General features: G+C 41.1%; 1 pseudogene; it reads right to left on the reverse strand.

The window, feature by feature from the left end:
* Nucleotides 1-202: 202 nt before the first annotated feature.
* Nucleotides 203-11676, reverse strand: LOC147613953 (18.1 kDa class I heat shock protein-like; annotated as a pseudogene).
* Between the last annotated feature and the right edge of the window lie 2347 nt (nucleotides 11677-14023).

The following is a 14023-nucleotide window of genomic DNA, read 5'->3' on the forward strand; positions in this document are numbered from 1 at the left end:
AAATGCACACCACATTCCAAGATATTCCCTCCATGTCCAACAAACCCCCACCTTTTCTCAATGTCGACCTCGCCATGTGACCTTGCCACGTGACCCTCATCATCAACCACCCCTCCACCCCGATTTCCGGCTCAACAACCAACCATCCCACCACTCAAAGAAGGAGAGATTCCGCTACCACCCCCACCTGCATGCGAGGAAGTCAACCCACTGAACCCTCTAAACTATCGAGGTCCTCTGGATCGCACATAGAGTTTGAGAGCAGGCAATCACCATCCTGCTCGATTGATAACTCTAGGATCAACCCATTACCCACGTCACGGATTGCCTTTATATCCACTTCCTTTGCCCATACCTCGATGCAAAGCACACCAACTAGTGGCGTGACCACCCACCCCAAACTCGTACCACCAGCCACCTGCCCGTTGCTCATCCCATAACGTTTGATCTTATGGGTGAGCAGCCGACATGGTGGCGACCTTTCCTCAACAAACCATTCATTTGGGAAGTCTACTATAAACGCGCCACGCGTAATGCGGATTAGCCCCAATTACCTTCCCATTTGACGACAGGTGGGCTTAGAAGACATTCCATGCAAAGCAGCAAAAAAACCCAAAGTTGCAGTTCAACTTCCCATGGTTCGTTCCCCGTTCCTGCAACATCCATGTACAGAAGAATCTATGGTCCAGTGTTTTCATGATTTTACCCGCAGCTACGACCAAGTCCTAGACCCAGCAGTGATCACAACTATATGCTTTTTCAACCTCATCACCTTGCTGGAGTCATTCCCCACACAGAACCACTACTTTGAAGGCGCCCAAGGCCTCGTCTTCGACATCAACAAAGGGCCAATTCTCAAGTAGTTGTTCAGCTATTACGAATGCGTTATGTGGATGCCTGCTTGGAGGCTCCAAACTTTTGAAGACATGATGGGAGACCACATTCTGGACCCGCTATCGGGTCTTCCATCGTGCCCCTCCATCTCTTGCCTCATGATGGGACTTCATCCGCACCTATTCCATCTACTACAGATAGCTCCGGCCAGTTGCGAGGATAGACCTGCTTTATGTAGGGGGCTATGTTAACCACCTTGGTTAACAAACCTTCGCATGGCTACTATGCCTTTTGTAACTTATCTTTTTATAACTGTGCAATGCGCTAATTGTAAATGAGACATGACAGATGTTCGAGGTGACGGCATGTGTAACATCAGTCTTCATGAGATTTTGATGTACATAGAGCTAGTAAAACTAGGAAGATTAGTTTTGGTCTCCCACTTTGGGCGGACATTATAAACATTAGCTCATGTATATAAGACATTTGATGAAATATGAAAAGGAACAATCCCATTTGTCTCAATTGAGTTTTTCCTTCTCTCTCTCTCTCTCTCTCTCATTTGATTTTATGGTTGTTAACCCAATTCTAGGATTAACAAGAGCTACCGCCATTATCTTATATCAAGGAGTCACGATAGGTACACCAAAGAGTCATACATTCAAGATATGAAGCAATAGTGTCCAAAGCTACAACTTGGACGGGTGCTCGTAATGGTGTGACGGAGTATTTATGGCAATTCTCGCTTCAAGAGCATGTGGTAGAAAGTTAGGATGAAGTCCTAAGTGATATACTTCATGGATATATTATAAGAGTAGTCATTGTAATAGCATTAGGTCTCTTATGAGCCTAAAGTGCATGGCCGGCCATAGTTTAAGTGAGTGTGAATACTTATGACCATGTATATAAATAAATTTCTCTCATAATACAACACTCTCTCTCATTGTACAATTGAGTCTTGCTCTTGCTAATCTATCTCCTTAATGTATGCTAGTGAGTGTATGTCAGTAAAGTGAGGTAAGAAGAGGGATGAGTACCCGTAGTGCAACACGACGGTGTGACAATGCTCGCGCAGGAGGTGCGGTGGAATTGCTTCTCAACAAGGAGTTGTAGAGCTAGGAGACCTCAAGGGTTACGAGCTCGGCCATTGGAGAGATCCTCACGACAGTTGCGGTTCACCAGGTAATCTCTTTTTGGATATGTTTCAAGGAGGGTTAGGGTGAGCCATAACATTTTTGGCGCCGTAGTTGGGGAACCATCTCTTATCTTTTTCCATCGTTATTCCTCTAATATATGCATTACCCATTGCCCATTATCTTGATTAATGGTTTCCCATGAAAAAGATGTGGATTGGATGGTGATTTGTGTGAGACTTGATATAGAATAGCTCTCTTTTTTATTTTTGAAAAGAATGCTTTTTGCTTAATTTTTAAATTAATTTGTTGTTTTTGTGGTTTTTCATGTTCTTAGGGCTTGCACATAGTTTGTATTAGGCTTAGTTTTTATCCATTGCATCAAACAATGTAATAGAATACAATTTTTAGTGAATGTTAGCTCTCTTTAGTGTTAAACATAGAACTAAGATCATTAATTTTAGTTTAATTGTGTGTTTGTTGTTGAAATTGTTTGTTTGGATTAGAGTGTTAGAAAGCATTAGGAGTAGCTTAATCTTTCAAAAAATTTCTTAAAACCATTAAAAAACCCTTGAATTTGACTAATTTCTCTTAATGGACTAGTTTTTGTCATTAAGGGTTATTAATCTTGCTCAAGAGGAAAAAACAATAGAAAATATGTTAATTGGGGTCTAAATTGATCATATGAGTAGTCCAAATTGGTGTTTTTGAGTATTTTGAGAGCATCTAGATGCATCAAAACATCTAATTACATCACATTTGGAGAAATTTGACTCTCTTTGCTTAATTTTACTTTAAAAGAGGAGACCATAATTAAGAGTCTAATTAATCTCCTATTTTAGATTAATTTACACATGTTAATGCACAAAGATTAGCATCCCCTTACTCTATCCAATGATGTACTCAATTGTGTGAATTAATTAGAGATTAGTGATTAATTATAGCTCTTGATTAGTATAAAAGAGAGAAAAATTAGTGAAAAGATTAATCTTGGATTAATTCTTAATCACTTTTTTACATAACTAATTAAGGATAATGAGCATTCAATGAGTAGATGCTCATGAGTTGTCAATTTGTCAATTTTGGGGGTCACATCTAATAACACTTACATTGGTGATTAGATTCACCATTCGTATTTAAGAACACGCTTAGTGTTTAGAAACACTTTAGAATGGCTCCCCTCTATTGGATTAGTAGCCTCATTAGTGTTAATCAACACTATTAGTGTTTATGAACACTATTAGTATTTATGAACACTATTAACAAGCTTGAGCAAGCTTTCATGGAGAAGAGAAATAGTAGGTGCCTGGTTTTTTCACTCTCACAGTTGATTCAGCCCGCCATTAGGGCTACGATTCGAGTTGTAGGATCTTGGGACCTTGGGCTTCAAAAGCCCTAAGCTCTCTAGGACTGCAATTGCCTACACACGACAAATTATCGTACGACATCAGCTGCGTAGGTTTCGTGCGCCGGTCTGCTCAGGCGACAATGCCGCGGCCAGGAGAAGAGGTATCGGTCGATTGGTTGTACGAGCTCGAGAGCTTGGAGGTCTTCTTCAAGTTCCTAGTTGATAGCACGCCGAGATCTTGCCTCCACGAGTTGCTGGAGCTGCTCCACTGGCAGGAGGTTCAGCTCCACAAAGAAAAAAGGATAAAATTGACCTATTCTACATCACAAAAGTGACCTAATCTTGCCAAGCTCTAGATACCATGTTAGAATTTTGTGGTGCTCATGTTAGATCAAAGATGTGGAGGAGAGAGACTCACAAAATACAAGAAAATATCTTGCTTATTAAGTTTCTCAAAATACAACTAGGCTTCTTGCTCCATACAATGCCTTTTAGCTCCACCTTTAAATAGGTGAGCTAGTGGACCATAAGTCCATTCACACACACACCCTTCTTCTCCCCTTTTATACAAAACCTTAGTCTCTTAATAACTGAGTGAGGATGAAACAAGTTCTGACTCTTCACTCAGTGCATCGCATAGACCAATCAAGAAACTAGAACCCACCCAACCACCCTAAATTGATAACAATGATTACATGACATATATGGAATGCAAAAAGCAAGCTCAAGAGAGCATGCTTAGCTTGGTTGAATATCTTATAGGGTCACCAGTTGTGATTGAGCCTCATAATGCCAATCCTAAAAAAGTAACCAAAATACAAAGCCCAAGGGAGTACCGCTTCCCCTTTCAAGAGGAAGATATACTCTCTACAGAGAAGAGTCATTTGAAACAGATTGTACGAACTATACGCTTGAGAAAGCACGTGAGGAATTCTATAATTCCCTTATAGGATTAAAACAGTCTCTTAAAACCTCATTTGGAGGAATGCTCTTCTCTTATAGTAGTGAAGCCAACAAAACATCCGCACTTGCACCATTAAGGACTCAACCTAAGTTATAACAGGACATAAAGAACTCCATAGAACAGGACTGTCAGGATTCACATGTTTCTAAACAGACCTCATTAAGAATTGTCAGAGGACCAAGTGTGCCAGTGTATGCATTGGGTACTCTTGAAAAAGTTGAGCCAAACAGAGGATGAAAATGAATGAGATTATGAAACAGAAACGGGATCTGAAGTCAAAACAACAACTAAAACATCCATGGTTCCTTTGAAAGATTCTATCATGGTATGGTTGCTGGTTAGTGGAGGATGAAGATGATGATGATGTGAAGTTTGAAGTTGTGTGGCAGCAGTGATTTAGGTGCTGTCAGTTGAGTATCCATTGTGATGGGATTTTGTGTGGTTTGAGTGGTGTGAGCAACTAGAAGTGCTAGTTGACTCAAAAAAGAGAGATTCTACTTCAACTAGGTCAGAGTTAGTCGTCCTCAAGAGGAAAGTCATTCAGAGTTAGTTGTGGCAGCAAAGAGCCTGTGAGGTGATATCCCTTCAAGTTTGGAGTGGTCTAAGAACGAGGCAGAGTCTACGCGGATACATAGGAATTGGATGTGGGATCTACGGCTAAGGGGCCTGATTTTGGACGGGGGTGATTTGGGCCATTAGATCACCAAAAGTAAACTAAGGCCAAGAAAAAACTCGGCCTGTGAAGTTAACTAAGGATCCTAGTTTACTTCACAGGCCAAGTTTTTTTGTGATGTCCGCACTTTGCCTGTAAAGTAAACCAAGGATCCTAGTTTACTTCACAGGCCAACTTTTTTTTTGAGATATCGTGCTTTGCCTCCCCTAGTTTACAAAAGATCTAGGGCCCCGAAATAAACTAGAGGCACCATGTAGGTAAAGTCGGGCCTACCATATTGCCTAGTTTACTCCAGTTCCTGAGTTTGGACTTAGAATATTTTTGCCTAAGTCTCAAAATGCAAAAGAAAGGATTTGAACCCATGATGTGACACTAGGGAGACCATAGTCTTACCATTAGGCTATAATTTCTACTAGCTAGTATGTCTAGCCCATATTAATACATGCATTTGTTATGCGAGGCAACCCTAGTTTACTTTGGGACCCTAGTTTACTATTGGGTGGGCGATCCTAGTTTACTTTTGGGGATCGACAGTCCGGATTGCCTCCGCCCAAAATCGGGTCCCTTAGCCGTCGATCCCACTTGAACCCCCTCTTAAATGCATCATGCCTTTTAGACACGAGGGACGGTGACGATGAGTGTGCCGTTCTCCATGGCCGCCTTCACCTCCTCCACCTAGGCGCTGTCGGGGAGGCGGAACCGTCGAAGGAAGCTCCCCTACACCCGCTCTATACGGTGCCACCTGTCCGAGAGAGGTGGCTGTCTCCTCCTTCTTGCGCTCGCCGTTGATCTGCAGCACACGCCCATCTTCCACCTGCACCTTCACGTCCTCCTTGGCCAGACCTGCAGAGCACACACACGGGGGCGGTGAGCACACTACTTTTCTCATGTGGTGAATATTCGAGCAGTCAATTCCAATAGAAGAGACGGAGGAGGAAGGGGGAAAGGGGGGGCGATATTCTTACCAGGCAGGTTGGCCTGGAAGATGTGGGAATCCGAGGTCTCCTTCCAGTCCACCTACGTAGAAGGGGTCTTCACCTGATCTACTACGGCCGAACAAAGAGAGGGCCATTTCTTCCTTCTACTGTACTGTACTGTACTGGTAGCTGCAGAAGAAGGCAGCAGAGATAGAGAGAGAGAGAGAGAGAGAGAGAGAGTATATATTATGTAGCTGCTGTGAGGGTGCACGAATTGAGATGCGATGAGGAGAGTCGCTCTGTGGAGGTAGAGAAGGAGGGCAAACAGAGCCTTCTTATGATGCCTTGATGTCTCAATGATGCTGCTTGACTATGAGAGAAGCATCGTGAGGCTACACAACTGGGATGTTGCCTTCACTCTAACGTGGTTGCGGCCATCACATTTGGCGGTTGTGGTTGCCCCTTGAGTCTTGTTGAGCAGTGAGTTTTATAAGGCTCTAGACTCTGGATTTTCTCTTTCTGGAGAAGGACCCCCTCTCTCTCTCTCTCTCGCTTTTGGGCTATTTTGAGTCTCTCTCTCTCTCTCACACACACACTCATCCAATAGGCCCATTGTTTTTTCCCACAAAGAACCCTACATACTTTTGAGTTTTTTTCGTTTTGTTTGTAAGGTACCAGAGCGCGCCCCACATACGTTTGAGTTTTTTTCAATAGAATGTTCTGATTTTTTCCTTTATGTTTTTGCTAATATTAAAGTTGGCATTATTTTTCCCTCCCTCCCTCCCTCCCTCCCTCTATCTCTCGCTTTGTGTTTCTTTAATTCTCATAATCACACCTTGATCAATTTGTTCTCTCTCTCCCCCATGCTCTACTATTATAATATATAATATTTCTAGTTGTATAGAAATTGTATTCTTTGGTTCTATTATAGATATGACACACACACACAAACACACCATGTGTGTATACATATGCATGACTTATATGTAGTCATTTTTAAATTCTCATGTATTATCCAAAAGCTTAATCAAATCTCCATAGACCACAAACACACTAAAAATTAATTATGTATGTACAATGTGCAACTAAGGAACCCATCCCATACCAAGTGAGCAAGGGAATCTTTCATCCAATTTTTGCCAAGATAAGGCTCAAATCAAGACTCGATTTTTTTTAATGTTTTTTGTGCACATATGTAACAAAAATTCTTCTACACTGGACAGTATTTGTACCTACTGTGCTATGATCAAATCCATGATCTCCCTTGCCCCAACTCGATGAGCAGGTCACCTTTATTTTCATTTTTTCTTGTTAAGATTATGAGTAGGTCACTTTTATTTTCATTTTTTCTTGTTAAGATTATGGTCTCAAATGAGTACATAATATTACAACCATAAATATTATTTTAAAAAGTATAGTGGTGTGTCCTCTTGGGCTTGGCTAGGTACATGGCATGAACAACCCCTTGAAATGTACTTGAGGTTTGATATAAGTTTGGCCCCATGTATGCAAACAAAATCCTCAAGTTCTTTGGTTAACATGCATCATAAATGTAAAAAAGAGGAAGGATGTGCATGAGATGAGACTTTTTGACAAAATCAGAGGATATGGACCTACTGAACATTTCCATGGTGGCATGAGAAATAATTCTAAGAATTATCTTAGAGGGCCCTTTTGAGGGCCTCCCTAGCCCCCTAATGGCCATCAAAATGTTCTTGTGGAGTAGACTCTCTTATAACTCATAATGGAAGTAGAGGCCTTATGCTACAAAGAAATATTGGGAGACTTTATCTCTTACTTGGGAGTAAAAGAAAACTCTTACATCGTATTTGTACTCCACCCTTTACTGTTATAATGCCTTAAGAGCAAAGCAAGTGGCCTTCGCATTAAACACAACCTCACCTCTCTTTAGTGCTTTCAATCAAAAGTAGTCTTGATCTAGGCATTGTGTTGGCATAAACATGCCTTTAAAACTCTTAAAAGGCTCCTTTTCTCTCTTAGGAAGCTAACTGGAGAAAGAGACCAATCTCTTGATGGGGTTGGCTGAGAGAAACTCGGATTGTCCTTTTTGAAGAATGAGAAGGATGCTAAGATGTCCTAAATCTTCTAGGACATGGGACTTGTAGAAGGTAATTTGCAATTTTTGTTAGTAACCCAAGTCTAGGATCTCTCCCACAAAGATGCTAACCATGGCATCCCTATTATAGCTCCACTTTTCCACATAAAGAGAACCACTCTAGTCTAGAGAAGATGAGGCTAAGATGAAATCAAGAGAAAATAAAGCCATGGAAAAGGTGGGAAACTTTGGAAGGTGCCAAGTGTCCTGGCCTCTAATAAGCTCCTCCAAGACATGCACTCATGGCTAAAAAGATTGGAGGAGGAGGGAGAGATCTTGAGCTCTTGCAAGCACACACACGCTCACACAACAATGGATAAGACACACCCAAAGATGGAAGGCTGAAATCTTTTTCTTGTTGTTGTTTTCAAAAGAGTTCTATAAAAGATAAGTGAAAACTAACATCAGTACTAGAGTACTATGTACAAGCGGTCCATAATGTGAACATGCTAAATAGGTGAGATGACAGGATAAGTATGCCATAACTCAATTGGACTAGGTAGGTCTAGTCCAACTATAGAATCATTGTCAAAGATCCATCATCTCAACTACCAAATGCGCTAGTAGTAAGTATAAAGGTGAAATGATAGGGTTTACATAATATTGGCCAAGATAGTACAAAAGTTCAAGAGTACTAATATCTTATGTGATAATATTGCTTTAAGAATTTTCTTTCATAAAACATTACATCCAACGTAGCCAAACCTAAAAAAGTACTTTAGTTTGACATGCAAAAAAATAAAAAATATTCACAAGTACAGAAATAGTACCAATTTTTCCTTAGTCAAAAGGAGTATTTTTTAAACACCCTTTCAAGCTAATAAATGTGCTAGTGTTGTATAGGTGGAGTGGTCACCTAGGCATGTCATGAGTGTCAGCTCGTGTTGATCGTGACATCTCAACACTCCTCCTTAATCTAAGCTCCATCTCTAAGAGTCTAAGAATAGTGCATAATATGTGAAGCTTCTTTGCTCCCAAGGCCTTGGTGAAAATATAATCTACCAGCTCCTCTATGCTGATGTACACAAGATCAACATCTCCTACCAAGACCTTCTCTCTGATGAAGTGATAATGGATCTCTATGTTTTTGGTCCGTACATGAAACATTGGATTCCTAGCCAACTGTATGCTACTAAGGTTATCACAATAGATGACAACGTGCCTATCCACATGCAGCCCCAAATCTCCAAATAGCTTACATAACCAGGCTACCTCACCTCCTACCATCGCAACACCCCTATACTCTACCTTGTACTTGACAAGACAACTGTCGTTGCTTCTTGTTGCTCCATGCAGCAACACCAATCCCAAAGGAAAATATAAATCTTCTAGTAAATCTTCTATCCAAGATGCTACTAGCCCAATCAACATCAGTGTATCCACACACTTGTACTCTTCCTTTGTACTTGACAAGGCAACTTTCAACCACTTCTTGGCTGCTCCATGTAGCAGCACCACTCCCAAAAGAAAACATAAAATCAATAGTAGATCTTGTGTCCAAGATGCTACCAGCCAAATCTACGTTAATGAATCCATACACGTGCAACTATATACCAGCCTCATAGAAGAGGCCATAATCCACTGTGGGCCTCACATAGCGTAGTGTGTGCCTCCCACTACCCAAATGCGGCTTCCAAGGAACCTACATAATTTGGCTCGCCAACCCAAGGAACCTACATAATGTGGCTTCCAAGGAACCTACATAATTTGGCTCGCCAACCCAACTATCTAGTTCATGTCTGGTCCGGTGATTGTCATGTAGATCAAGTTGCCCACTATCTTCTTGTACATAGTGGAATTCTCCAAAATCTCACCTCTGTTTAAACTCAGCTTTCCATTCTGATCCCCAATGATACAAAAATGGGCTTATAGCCAACCATACCATATTTGGATAACATGTCTAATGCATGTTGTCTCTATGACAACCATATGTCCTCAGGAGTCCTGATGGCCTCAATGCGAAGAAAGTATCTCAGCTCACCCAAATCCTTCATGTCAAACTTCTTCTTAAGGATACCCTTTACATTATCAACTTCCTCTTCATTGTCACCCCCAATAATCAAGTCATCCACATAGATAGTGATGAACCACAATCCCCTTATCACTCTTTTACACATAGAGTTAATGATCACTATCTTCCATATGAAGGCCAATGGTGATAAGATATTGTGCAATCTTATCATGCCGTGCTATTGGTGCCTACTTCATGGCATACAATATTTTACGTAGCACCCAAATGTAATTTGGGTGATGCCACAAGCTCCTTTACTTTCATCAATTAAAAAGATTGCCATCAATGGTAGATCAGCACACCAAGAGTAGATATGCAACCTCCTCTAAGAAGCCATGATTGAAGAAAAGGGATGTATCATGTATATCTAGTTCTTTGGAAAGAGATACATTAGGATAGAGTTTGGCTTGATGGACCTTGTTGAGAGCACCTCATTATGTATCCCAATTGTTGTTTGGCATAGGTAAGTTTTTTTCTACATGTTGGAGAAGATGGTCTACCTAGTTGCTTGCTAGCTAGTGCTCTATTTATTTTGCTACTAGATGGGCCATCTTGTTTGTGATACCCTAGGTGTTGTCCCTTGATGTGAGCAACTCCTAGCTTTTGCAATAGTGGCTTCAAGAGTGAGGAGGCCCCAACCTAGCACTTGAAATTGACAACCCCCTCTTCCTCCTCCCTGAGGTTTTCCCCCCATTAACACCATCTAGGTGCTTTTGAGACTCCTACAAAAGCATCCCAGCAAGAGATGATAAATGACTAGAGTTGGCAAAGATCGCACCATCACTATTGTAGGATATGTTAGTGATATTAGTTACAACACCAACATGGTAATCTATGTGGCACCTAGCTTGATGAGTCCCTAGAATTCAAAGTAATAATTCCTATCAAGAAACATTACTAGTACCTTTATCATTTGAGATTCCTCAAGAAGCCATATGATTTGATGTTTCCTCTTGATGAGAGGGGTGTCATAGGCCATTGGACCTCACCCCCTATGATGAGAATTTGAAATGATTTCCACAGATGAAAATATGTGGTTAAGAAAAAATATTACCTCTTCTTTGTTTTAGGCCAATTATAAACTACAAAAAACTATGGAGCTCTGATCACTAGGTAGGCATAAAGCTCTTTGTGAAAAAAAAGGAACTTGATACTAGTCTAGTCATGAGAACTTGAAATGATTTCCAAAAATGAAAATATATGGTTAGGAAAAATTATTACTTCTTCTTTGTTTTAGGCCCATTATAAACTCTTTTCTCACTTTCACATGATTAATTACACTCACTCCTAAATATGGACTTGTGACCTTGGTTACATAGTGATGGTGTATAAGCTTATTGTCAGGACAAGGGTAAATGGCCAGAGCTATAGTTAACCGGCTAGGGTCTATATCTAGCATTAGTTGGGCGGAGAGTTCCCCTATTCTCTTCTAGGAGGTATCATGGAGGTGGTCTCATATTGGTATCAGAGCTAGTCCTTCCTCTATCCTCTACTTTCCTATGTGCACAAAGCTCTCCTAACCAACACCAGCAGAGCAGGAGCACTAAGCCTGCATCAACCGCCCCAAAGAAGTGTGCAACAGCCATGGGAGAAAGATAATGCATAGAGTCTCACAGCCATAGCATACGGCTTCTCGTAGCTGTTTCACAGAAGTCACCAGACACGGTTGTTCTTAGCCATTGCTCAGTTGGCCACGAGAGAAACCACAATAGCCGGCCAAGATATTGCACAAATGCTGCCCATAGTGAGCAACAGCGCAACACCTCCGCGAGACGCATTATACCTCTTGGCCATCTCTCCAAGTAAAATCTTACTCTGGTAGCCATGGCAAGTGCGCACACGTAAGGCCGCGGAGGAGAGTAAATCTCTCTCTTCCTTAAAAGTTCCTTCGTCGATCATCAACAGATGACGCATATGTCTAAAGTCATGGAGGGGGCATGGGACATGCAATGGGGGAGAGAGAGACGCTTGAAGGCAAACAAGTGGTGGATGAGCCTCGGTGAGAGAGATCGACCTACGTCATGGGTTGCTTTTGAGGCACCTTTTTAGAAAGAATTCTTACCTGAGAACTAGAAGGATCACAATTGGAATGCTTGGGACAGCTGTAATATGGAAGGTCTTATGTTGAACCAATATATTTCTAAGTATCGTGAGATAATTCTCAAGCTTGAGTTTTGGATGATTTTCAAAAAGTATGAGGTTTTTTGCATGGTCTAGATAATGAATATAAAACTAAGGTTAAAACCCAATACCCTAAAACTTTAGAAGAGGCCATATAAAGAGTGCATAGATCTTTGATGATAATATTGAGAAGAATCGCACGGCCAAGACACCTTGGGTTGGAGCATCCGACTTCCATAGTTCTAAGGGGAACAAATGCAAGGGGGCCAAACAAGGTAGTGACGTGGTTAAGAAGGCTAAGGGGCCAAGGGGTCCCTTGTCTCCACAAGATTATAAGCGAGCTAAAAAGGAAAAATTATGTTCTATGTGCATGGCTATTGATTACGATAAACAGAAATGTCCCAAGAACCGTGGCAAGGATGTCGGGCGGTAGTAAGGCAGTGCACATGGTGCAAGTCTTGCCACTTGAGGCTTCTCAAAAGTTTTTTGAAGTTCAAGTATGCCATACTGATGCCACGCATGAGTGTTGTACAACCTCTACGACGTGGGTACCCTCTTTTGGGCCTTATGATTTGGTTTGGATGCATGGACACATCAACGGACGAAGAGTTTGTGTCATGATGTGGACAATGGGGCTACACATAACTTTCTAAATTCTCACTTGGTTAAAAAATTAAAAATTACCACAAAGCCTTGGTGATCATAAATAGATGGTATCTCTTGCTAATGGGCATGATAAGCATGTATGGGACATGGTGGTTAAGCAAGTACCACTCATTATTCAAGGACATGAAATGCACTTAGATTTCTAGGTTATGCATATTACTAGAGCTGATGTTATTTTAGGTTGTTAATGGTTGTTTAATTTGGGACCATCTCTTTCTTGTAGTTATCTAGATAATAATTTTAATTTTGAGGTCCATACCAGTAAACAAGTTCATTTGCAATGTGAGCGCGATGTGCACCCATCTCCACTCATTTGTTCTGTTGAAGTGGACCACCTTGTACATGCTGATGAAATAAAGATGCTAGTGGTAGTGATTTCAATTCTAGTTTGAGTATTAAATCTCTCAATTCTATCATATGTGAACCACATGTTAGTGCTATGTATAATAATGAACAAGCTCTGAAAATTTTTCCTAAGCTCACTCAACAAGTTTCTAATTCTTTGCAACGTCTTTTGCTTGATTTTATGATGTGTTTCCAAGAAACTTGTTGTATGTTTTTACCCCTACTAAGCACAATTTCCAGGATGCCATTAAAGTGCTCAAGGATGCTAAACTAGTCTACAAGCCTCCATATCGGTCTAGCACTAGTGAAGCCAATGAGGTAGAGCATCAACTTTTGCTCACTACCTTGCCAGGGGCTCCATTAGGCCTAGCAATTTGCCATGGGCAGCATCACTAATTTTATTGGTGAAGAAAAAAGATGGGTCTATGCGTTTATGCGTGGACTATCTTGGTTTGAATGCAATCACGATACCCTGAGTTGATGAGCTCTACCTACAACTCTAGCAGAGACCATGATGCCATTTGGGTTGTAGAGTGGACAGGTTGACAAGATGTCTCAGTTTATTCCAACTAAAACCACAGTGAAAATGCCAGAGTTATCTTGGATTTTCATTGAGAATATCTATCGACTCTATGGGCTGCCAGTAGTCAATATAGTCAGTGATAGAGATCAATTTCCAATCATTCCTTCCTCGGCATACCTATGGCATCATTGGCAACCATAACGCTCACCCTATGCTCACACAAAGGCCTTTTTGATAGTTCGTAGCCCATATTACCTAGGAATATAATCAAGTATTCCATTCATTTCTTCCTCAGCGTACCTATGGCATCATTGGCAACTAGAACACTCACTGCCTGCTCACTCAGGGGCCTTTTCGATAGTTCCTTGCCCA

This window comes from Cibotium barometz, chromosome 43 (assembly GCF_041138505.1).
Source record: "Cibotium barometz isolate CiBa-2024 chromosome 43, ASM4113850v1, whole genome shotgun sequence".
Taxonomy (NCBI): domain Eukaryota; kingdom Viridiplantae; phylum Streptophyta; class Polypodiopsida; order Cyatheales; family Cibotiaceae; genus Cibotium; species Cibotium barometz.